General features: G+C 46.9%; 1 long non-coding RNA gene across 3 annotated transcripts in view; it reads left to right on the top strand.

Moving 5' to 3' along the window:
- Positions 1-8,532, top strand: part of LOC128322037 (uncharacterized) — a 37,799-nt gene that overhangs the window by 1,031 nt on the left and 28,236 nt on the right. For 2 of the 3 annotated variants that reach the window (XR_008305486.1, XR_008305485.1), the window contains exons 2-3: positions 419-524; positions 8,183-8,238. This is a non-coding gene — a long non-coding RNA (uncharacterized LOC128322037). The remainder of the gene's footprint in view (positions 1-418; positions 525-8,182; positions 8,239-8,532) is intronic. The other variant, XR_008305487.1, reaches the window with a different exon arrangement.

The raw sequence follows: 8,532 nt of genomic DNA, 5'->3' as shown, positions 1-8,532 counted from the left end.
GTTCCAAGTTCCCTCCTTGGCTTCTCCAACATAGGGCTGAGAGAGACTCCTGCCTGCAACCTTGGAGAAGCTGCTGCCAGTCTGTGAAGACAGTACTGAGCTGGATGGACCAGTGGTCTGACTCAGTATATGGCAGCTTCCTGTGTTCCTGTGCAGTGAGCCTCTTATGGGAGGCCCAGAGCACTGCAGGGTTATCAGAACTCAGGACTGAGGGACTGGGATATTGGTTGCAAATAGCATACCAGACCAAGGCAATCCTATTGACAGCCTTGCCTCGCAATAACGCTATGCACCCACATTCAACATACATTACAGGAATTGTGCAAATATAGTTTTCAAAAGGTGGCTTTAGTGATGAACCTCTTGCTCCTTGTAAAGTGGATTTCTGCAGAATAGTAATGCTTCCTTTTTTCTTCAGCCACAGTAATTGTTTTGTGTAAGAATGCATAGTAATGCCAACAGTTTCCGAAGTATCTTCTCTCAGAAGTCTTGCACGCTTCCGTGATTGCTGCAGAGTGCCAAAGGTATTTGAGAGAAAGGAAAAAAGGCTATTCTTAAATCTCAGGCATTTTGGGGGGGAAATGCAATTTTCCAATGGGAAAAGCAAATAGATCAATATGAATTCTGGCAAACAGGGAGTCTTGGGCTTAAGTCCCAGGATTTCAGTTTAACTGGGTCATGGATCAGTCTGAGAACTAAAGAGCAGGAACCAAGTCAGTGAGTGAGCAGAGGCTTGTGTTTCAGGACTGAATGTGTGGGAAATTCTTCCTTAGACCCATGGAGCTCCCTAGGTGGCCTTGGAGGAATCATAACTCATTCTGGCCTACACTGCAAGGTGTAGTGGTTAGAGTGCTGTACTAGGACTGGGAGACCCGAGTTCAAATCCCCGTTCAGCCATGAGACTAGCTGGGTGACTCTGGGCTAGTCACTTCTCTCTCAGCCTAATCTACTTCACAGGGTTGTTGTGAAAGAGAAACTCAAGTATGTAGTACACCGCTCTGGGCTCCTTGGAGGAAGAGCGGGATATAAATGTTAAACAAACAAACAAACAAATAAATAAATCCTATTAGCTCCATAAGGTCTGCCATAAATTCTTTGGATGAAGAATGGCATACAAATATGGCAAATCTTTAAGCAGTCTACAGTAATCCCCTTACTAAGCTACAGGATGGATTATTTAATATTCAGTTAAATAAGAAATGTCCTGCCTCGCCTCATTGCAGGGCTGCTCAACTTTGGCCTTTCTGCAGATGTTGGCCTACAATTCCCATCATCCCTCATTATTGACTTGTGGCTAGGAATGATGGGAGTTGTAGTCCATCAATAGTTGGAGGGTCAAAGTTGTGCAGCCCTGCCCTTGTTGCCTGAAAACATTTGCGATTAAAAGGGATAAAGAAAATAGTAAGCATTAAAGGCAATAAAAGGCTATAAAAACACCAATTAGTACTGTGTTTTGTAGCATTTAAGGTAAAAGCAGAAGAAGAAGTTGCAGCATCTGGGAAATGTGTGTAGTCCAGATGAAGTGGCCTTGAATTGAGTCAGGCTTTGGGTCAGGATATTCTGACAGACAGCACCTCTTCAATGCTTCATCTATTTTTTCCAGCTCTGACACCAGGGATTGAACCCGGACACCACACAAAGTGCATCACTGAGGGGTAGCCCTTTCTCCCAGAGGCCACTATAGCTGGGGATGATGGGTCTTGTAGTCCAACAACATCTAGGGACCCAAGGTTGGGAACCCCTGCACTAGTAAACATAGTGTTGGGTCCTTCACCCTGAGGGTGCAGTTACACAAAATGTGGGGCTAAGTAGACCATTCCAAGGCTCTGCAAGTCATACAAACTTCGTAGTAATGGTTTCCTTTACCTTTAATCAAGGGTGATCCTTTCATGAGGCAAGGGGAGGCGGTTGCCTCAGGTGGTAGATTTTTGGAACGCCACCTGAGTGGCAAAGTGCCCCTCATCAGAGCAGCTTTTGGGGATCAAACTAACCTTTGCCAACATTGCCAGGAATGCTTCTTCTCACACTCTGCAAAGCTTGCAAGAAGCATGAGGAGAGGAGGCTGCTGACCACCTTGGAAGGGTTGGGTTTGGAAAAGGGCTGCCCCCCACCAGGGGCATGATGGGGCAAGGCAACTTCCTGTGCCTCGTCTCAGGCACCGCAATACTTTGAGCTGCCCCTGCCTTGACAGTCTTACTTGATCTCCATCAGCAGGCAGTTCCTGACTCATGTCGCAGCCTGCTCCCATTTCAAACGTCTTCCCTTATAGCAGGCCTGATCAGCTTCGGCCCTCCTGAAGATGTCGGCCTATACCTCCCATAATCCCTGGCTATTGGCCGCTGTAGCTGGGGATTATGGGAGTTGTAGTTCAAAAACAGCGGGGGGGGGGGGAATTGAGCAGGCCTGCCTTATAGGAAGCTCTCCGGTCATCTCCTGAAGTCAGGCCTTGCTAGCAGGTTTGCATTCTTCCCCACCTGGAAGAATGCAAAGGGTCTATCAAGGTTGAAGTGGGCCTAGGAGTATAGCAAGGATGGAGTGGCCCCTAGAACAAAAAACAAAAATGTAAAGATGGATCCCTGCCCCTTTGCCACCCTCTCTTCCAGATGAAGCACAGGAGGTGAGTTAAGAGCAAGCTATCACCCAGCCAGCAGCAGCAGCCCCCACCTCAGGGGTCCAGGGACATCCCTCTACCCGGAAATTCAGGAGGTGTCACCTTTTCCCTGCTTACATACATGACAAGCTGCACCTACTGAAATTCAGCTCTGGGTCCTGTGGAATCTCACTTCTCTCACGATACTGTGAGTAAAGTTGTCTTTCCAGGCTTATATGGTGAGCACTCCCTAAGATATGGAGCACCGGGCCATTATTTACTTATTTTTGTTTTGTTTTGTTTTAAGTAATTTATATACAATTTTACAGCAGAAATTCTCAGAGCAATTCACATCACAACATATACTAAAACAATGTAAGGATAATACTTTAACATTTGCAATCAGATACAGAAATCCAGAATAAAAGCAGCACCATGAAGAGGGTCACATTTCATCAGAAGTTAAAAACCTGGAAAAGGGTATTTGGTGCCCAAAACAACAAGAAATATTTATATACCGCTTTTCAATAAAAGGTTCCAAAGCGGTTTACATCGAGAAATAAAAAATAAACTAGCTGACCCCGCACAGAGCATCTGTACGAGATGTACACTCCCCCTACCTTCAGGCCCTCCTGCCCCCTTACCTTCTGCCCCAGTCTACTGTTCCCCTCCTGCCCCCCCAGTCTCTCCTGCCCTCCTCTGCCCCACCTCCTGCTTGTACGTGTTGTCCCCTCTGGGCCCGCCATTGGTTGCGGCTGCAGCGGGGGCGGAGCCTGCCACATCCTCACGCATCCCCCTGGTCCATCAGGAATTAATATAGATAAGATGGATCCCTGTCCTCAAAGGGCTCACACCCTAAGAAGAAACATGATAGACACCAGCAGCAGTCACTGGAGGTCCTGTGCTGGGGGTGGATAGGGCCAGTTACTCTCCCCTGCTAAATAAAGAGAACCACCATGTTTAAAAGGTGCCTCTTTGCCCAGTTAGCAGGGCAAAAAGACATTGATGTAGGCCTCAGTGGGGAGGAAGGGGCACATAGGGGGTGCCACAACCCAAAAGGCCATTTTCCTCCCATAGCTGTGGCAGAATAGTGTTGTGGCTCTTCAAAGGTTAAAGATTGGATATGTGAGAGAGAGGTGGAGTTAAATAAAGGAGGAGCTGTTCCTTCAGTTTTGTTTCTTCCAGTGTGGCTGCTGGTTTTTCTTTAGCCTCAGTGGCTACCACCTTCACCTAAGATGGCACCCAGAGACAGGCCTCTGATGATGAGTTCACTGACCACCAAACAGGTTGATATGGGAGGTGGTATTCCTTCAGGTATGCAGGCTCTCATATGGACTTAAAGATAAGGCACTTGGAGTTGTGCATGGAAAGAGACTGGGAGTCTGTGAAGGTCTTTAAGTACTGGCACAGGTTCCAGAAGCTGAGTCATCATGGGTAGCAGTCACTGGGGGGCACAAGTCCAGAGCCAGGACTGGGAAAGCCAGAGATACACCAGGGATCAAGCCAGGTAAACGAAGAGAGCCTACACAGGAGCTGAAAGCAACAAGTCAAGGGTCATGCCAAGTAAGTAATTGGGAGGATCAAGTAGGTACTCAGGAGTCAAAGACAAGCCAAGAGGACCAACACAAAAACCTTGATAGTGAGGCAAGGGTAGCTTCGGACAGGAAGCCTCTTATACCCTTCTTGTCTGCAGGGGAGCCAATAACAGGCCTCGCAGGGTGGGGCTTGCATAGGGCTTGGGAGCTCAAAAGTTTCTGCCGTAGAGCAAGTCACCTCAAAGGGCAGTGTGGAGCAGGGAACTCAGGCACAAGGTGTGAGCCCCAAACCCAGTGGGTTGTGGCTATGTCTTGCACCTCCACAATTTGCAAACAGTCCTAAAAGGCAGCCTCGTGTATAGTGGTCTAAAGCATTTTTAATTTTTTTTAATGTTTAAGTTTATATCCTGCTCTTCCTTCAATGAGCCCAGAAGGTTAGACTGAGAGATATGTGACTGGCCCAGAGACACCCAGTGAGTTTCATGGCTAAATGGGGATTTGAACTCAGGTCTCCCCGGTCCTAGTCCAGCACTCTAACCACACCACACTGGCTCTCTAGAGGTTACCAAACCATGGACCACTGGGCCATCTCTGTTCTTAGAGCTGATAGAAGATGTGCTATGCCACTTGGACCTCCGGTGACAAACATGGGTATACAAGCACACCCAGAGTGCAAGGCGATCCTTTAGGAGAAGTGAAACACTGCCTTCCTGGGCAGACAAGCTGCTCACCCACAATTCCTCAGTTTATTGGCCCTCATCCAGTCCATTACCGGACTCTGACACAAGTTCAGCACTTCCACTGCTTCATCTGACTCCGATAAACAAGAGCTGGGTATCATCAGCATATCAATGACACCTTACTCCCACTCAGCAGATGACCTTACAGAAATTATGTGGAGGTTTTTTAAAGCATGGGGTGGCGGGGCAAGATTGAACTCTGGAGGACGCTGTATTATAAATGCCATGGACCAAGCAGTAGACCCCAGCACCGAATCTGGAATTGACCATCCAGGTAGGAACAAAACCATCAAACGACTGACCAGTTCTCAATCCAGACAGTCCAAAAAGATCAATGGCTGGTAGCATCAAAAGTAGGGATGTGCACGAAACAGATTTTGTGTTTTGGTTTGAGCTTGAAACAAAACGTAGATCGCCAAAACGTTTCATTGAAACAGTGGCTGAACTGGTTGTTTCGACGGAACAAACCTTGAAATGTTGCGAGTTTTCCGGCCATAGGGAGCAATGGGGGAACTCAAAAAAGCCCATTGTTCCCCATGGGTAGCTCCTAGGGACACCAAAGTGGGTTAGGTGATAGAGCATGACGGGTGCTACCCACCACCTATCCCATAAAAGTAATGGGCAAGTGGGCAATTTTAAACAATTTTTTAACCTTTTCCCCAAACCCCCATAGGATCCCATGGACGTTTGGGGGAAAGGTTAAAAATCTCCTGCTTGCCCATTTCTTTGTGGGATGGGTGGTAGGTAGCACCCCTCATGCCCTATCACCCAACCCACTTTGGTGTCCCTAGGAGGTACCCATGGGGAACAATGGACTTTTTTGAGTTTCCCCATTGCTCCCTATGGCTGGAACAAACTTCACCCACAGAGTGCACACAAGTGCACACAACTTTGCACTGCAGTTGCAATTTGCAACCCTGCCTAGGAAAACATTGCAGAAGCACACAGTAAAATGGAATCTATCTCTCCCAACACAGAACACACATTTCAAACACATTCCAAAAGTGACCAAAAAAGAATCACTGACCCAGAATCCACTGCCAACCACAGTGCCTGTACTGCACTAACATCATTGGCACAAGTTGCTCTCTCACACACAGTTATGACTCCTTACTTAGCATTGTAACAGCTGCCACAACAGCACCCTTAGCAGCAAGCATAACCATAAGCTCAACTAGAGCAACTTCCTCCATTGGGCTCCCTCCTCTCCCCAGCCAATGAGGGAACAGTTGTCTATGACAACACTTGATTTGCATAATAACACGCCAACCAAGAAGCAAGGAGATTGCAAGCCAATCAGAAGCCAATGCCAGAAAACCAATCCGCAAGGGAAAAACAGGCTTCCAAAGTGGTGTTTCGATACAGGGTTGTCTTGTTCTGAGATTGAAACAAGCCCTTTATTCAAAGGGTGTTTTGTTTTGAGCTTGAGATACTCAAAGCGGTCCGTTTCAACTTTGGAACGTTTTGTACATCCCTAACTGAAAGCTACTGAGAGGTCCAGGAGAATTAGCAGATTTGCACCCCTCCTGTCCTCCTCCTGGCATGTCATCCATTAGGGTGCCCAAGGTGGTTTCTGGGCCAAATTGAAATTCAAATGGATTCAGATAATCTCCCCCACTCTCAAAAATACATGGAGTCTGTATGGCAACCATCCGCTCAAGTACTTTGCTTTGCCCAAGAAGAGATTAGAAATTTGCTGAAAATTGCTGCAATCTGTAGTCTCTAAATAGGCTATTTTTCAGGAGCAGTCTCACAACCATATCTTGGATTGGGACTGCTTTCAAGTCTTTACATCCTTAGGGATCCTAATTTGTTTGGATTTTTTCATTTTTATCTTCCAAGGAGCTCAGAGCAGTATTCACGGTGTCATCCCATTTTGTGTCTGGTTTGTTTGTTTAGGTTTTTTAAAATGTACATCCATCTTTTATTTCATGAGGAAACTAAAAAAAAAGTGGTTAATACTAACATTTAAAAGCAACCCCAAAGCACTATAAAGCAATGATAACAATATCCACAAGTAAAAACAGAAATGGCAACCAGCACAACTCCACATCAGCAGCAGCATGAAATAATTGGAGTATAATTAGCATAAAGCCTGCTGGAACAGCCACATCTTCACCAAGCAATGAAAGGCCAACGTTGATAGTGCTGGATGAACCACCCTGGAGGAAGACATTCCAAAGCAATGGTGCCACAACTGAGAAGTTCCTGTCTCTTGAGATCACCCATTGGACCCCTGCTGGTGGTCAATCTAAAGCTCTCCAGCTGTTGTTTGCAGGCTGGCCCATCCACTAGGCAACCTAGGTGATTTTCTGGGGCACCACCATGCTGAATGGCCGCCTTCACCTCCAGCTGCCCACTTGCTCACCTGCCTGTGGCCCCTACCTCGCCTTCTGTCTGCCCACTCTCTCACCTGCTCACCACATCTGCTTCATCCAGTGCCACTGGCCTGGGCCTTCATTAGGCCTCAAAGTGCTGCAGTGCACTATAATGATGTCACAGCGCACCATGCCACTTTATAATGAGGTACCATGATAACGACATGATGCATTGTGGCTTTGGAGGCCCAGTGAAGGCTCAGGCCAGCCAGCAGACATAGTGGGTTAGTTGGAAGGCAGGAGGTGGTGGCAGGAGGCCCAGGCAGGCAAATGAGTGGGCAGCTGGGCTGAAGGTGAAGAGGGCAGGGGCTGCAGGCATGTGGGCGTGTGGCAGGGAAGATGGACATCTCCGTGTCTTCTGCCTTGGGAGTGGGAGCACCAAAGCCAGGCTTTGCCTGGGGCACCAAAAACCCTTGGGCTGACCCTGGTTGTTTGACTATAACTCCCATCATCCACAACTGCAATAAATTGTATTGGGGTTGTAAATAAAATTGTATTGGGGTTGCAAATAAACTGGGGTTTGTAAACAATAGCTGCAGAGCCTCGGAATTAGCCAGCTTTGCTCTTTTAGCTGGGGCATGCAGTGGGGTTTTGCATTTGTTGCCTGTTCTTAAAAGACTCCTGTTTGAGAAGAGGAGTCTTTTAAGAGTCGTCGGTGAAATGTTTGGCAATGGAAAACCAGATCCGAAGCCACAACATTGCCTTACCCAACCTCAACCGAATCTAGATCCAGAACGGAATATTTGCTTCCTTGATCCGTTGCCATCCATAACACATCTGGGCTTGTGGTGATAGTTCTGCATCAAGCTATGCCAAAGGATTAGAGAGCAAAATATCTCTGCTCAGCATTAGGAAATAAATGTCTTACACTCTTTAATTTATGAATAGCCCAAATATGTATTTCAACAGTTCTTAAATGTTTTTCTTCTTGTGTCCTAGGAGTAGGTGCTGAAGAAATAAGGTTGGGCCTTACTTCAAAATGCTGCGGTTGTCAGGTATGGATTAATCCAGGGTACCCCAATCTCTGGTCCCCAGATGTTATTGGACTACAACACCCATCATGGTGGGGACTGCAGTCCAACAATTTCTGGGTGCCCAAGGCTGAGAAAACTTGGATTAAGATAATAGAAGAGGCCTAGTGGATCAAACCAAAGGTGCATTTAATCTGGCATTCTGTTTCCAACAACACCAGCCAGATGTTTCTGGGAAACCTACATGGGAAACAAAAAGATAACAATTTCAACATATTTAGCGCAGTTGGGCAGTGGGGATTCCATATGCAGATAGGG

The sequence above is a fragment of the Hemicordylus capensis genome, chromosome 4, assembly GCF_027244095.1.
Source record: "Hemicordylus capensis ecotype Gifberg chromosome 4, rHemCap1.1.pri, whole genome shotgun sequence".
In the NCBI taxonomy this organism is placed as follows: domain Eukaryota; kingdom Metazoa; phylum Chordata; class Lepidosauria; order Squamata; family Cordylidae; genus Hemicordylus; species Hemicordylus capensis.
Note: the sequence above shows the minus strand (reverse complement) of the source record. Positions and strands in the feature narration are given on the sequence as shown.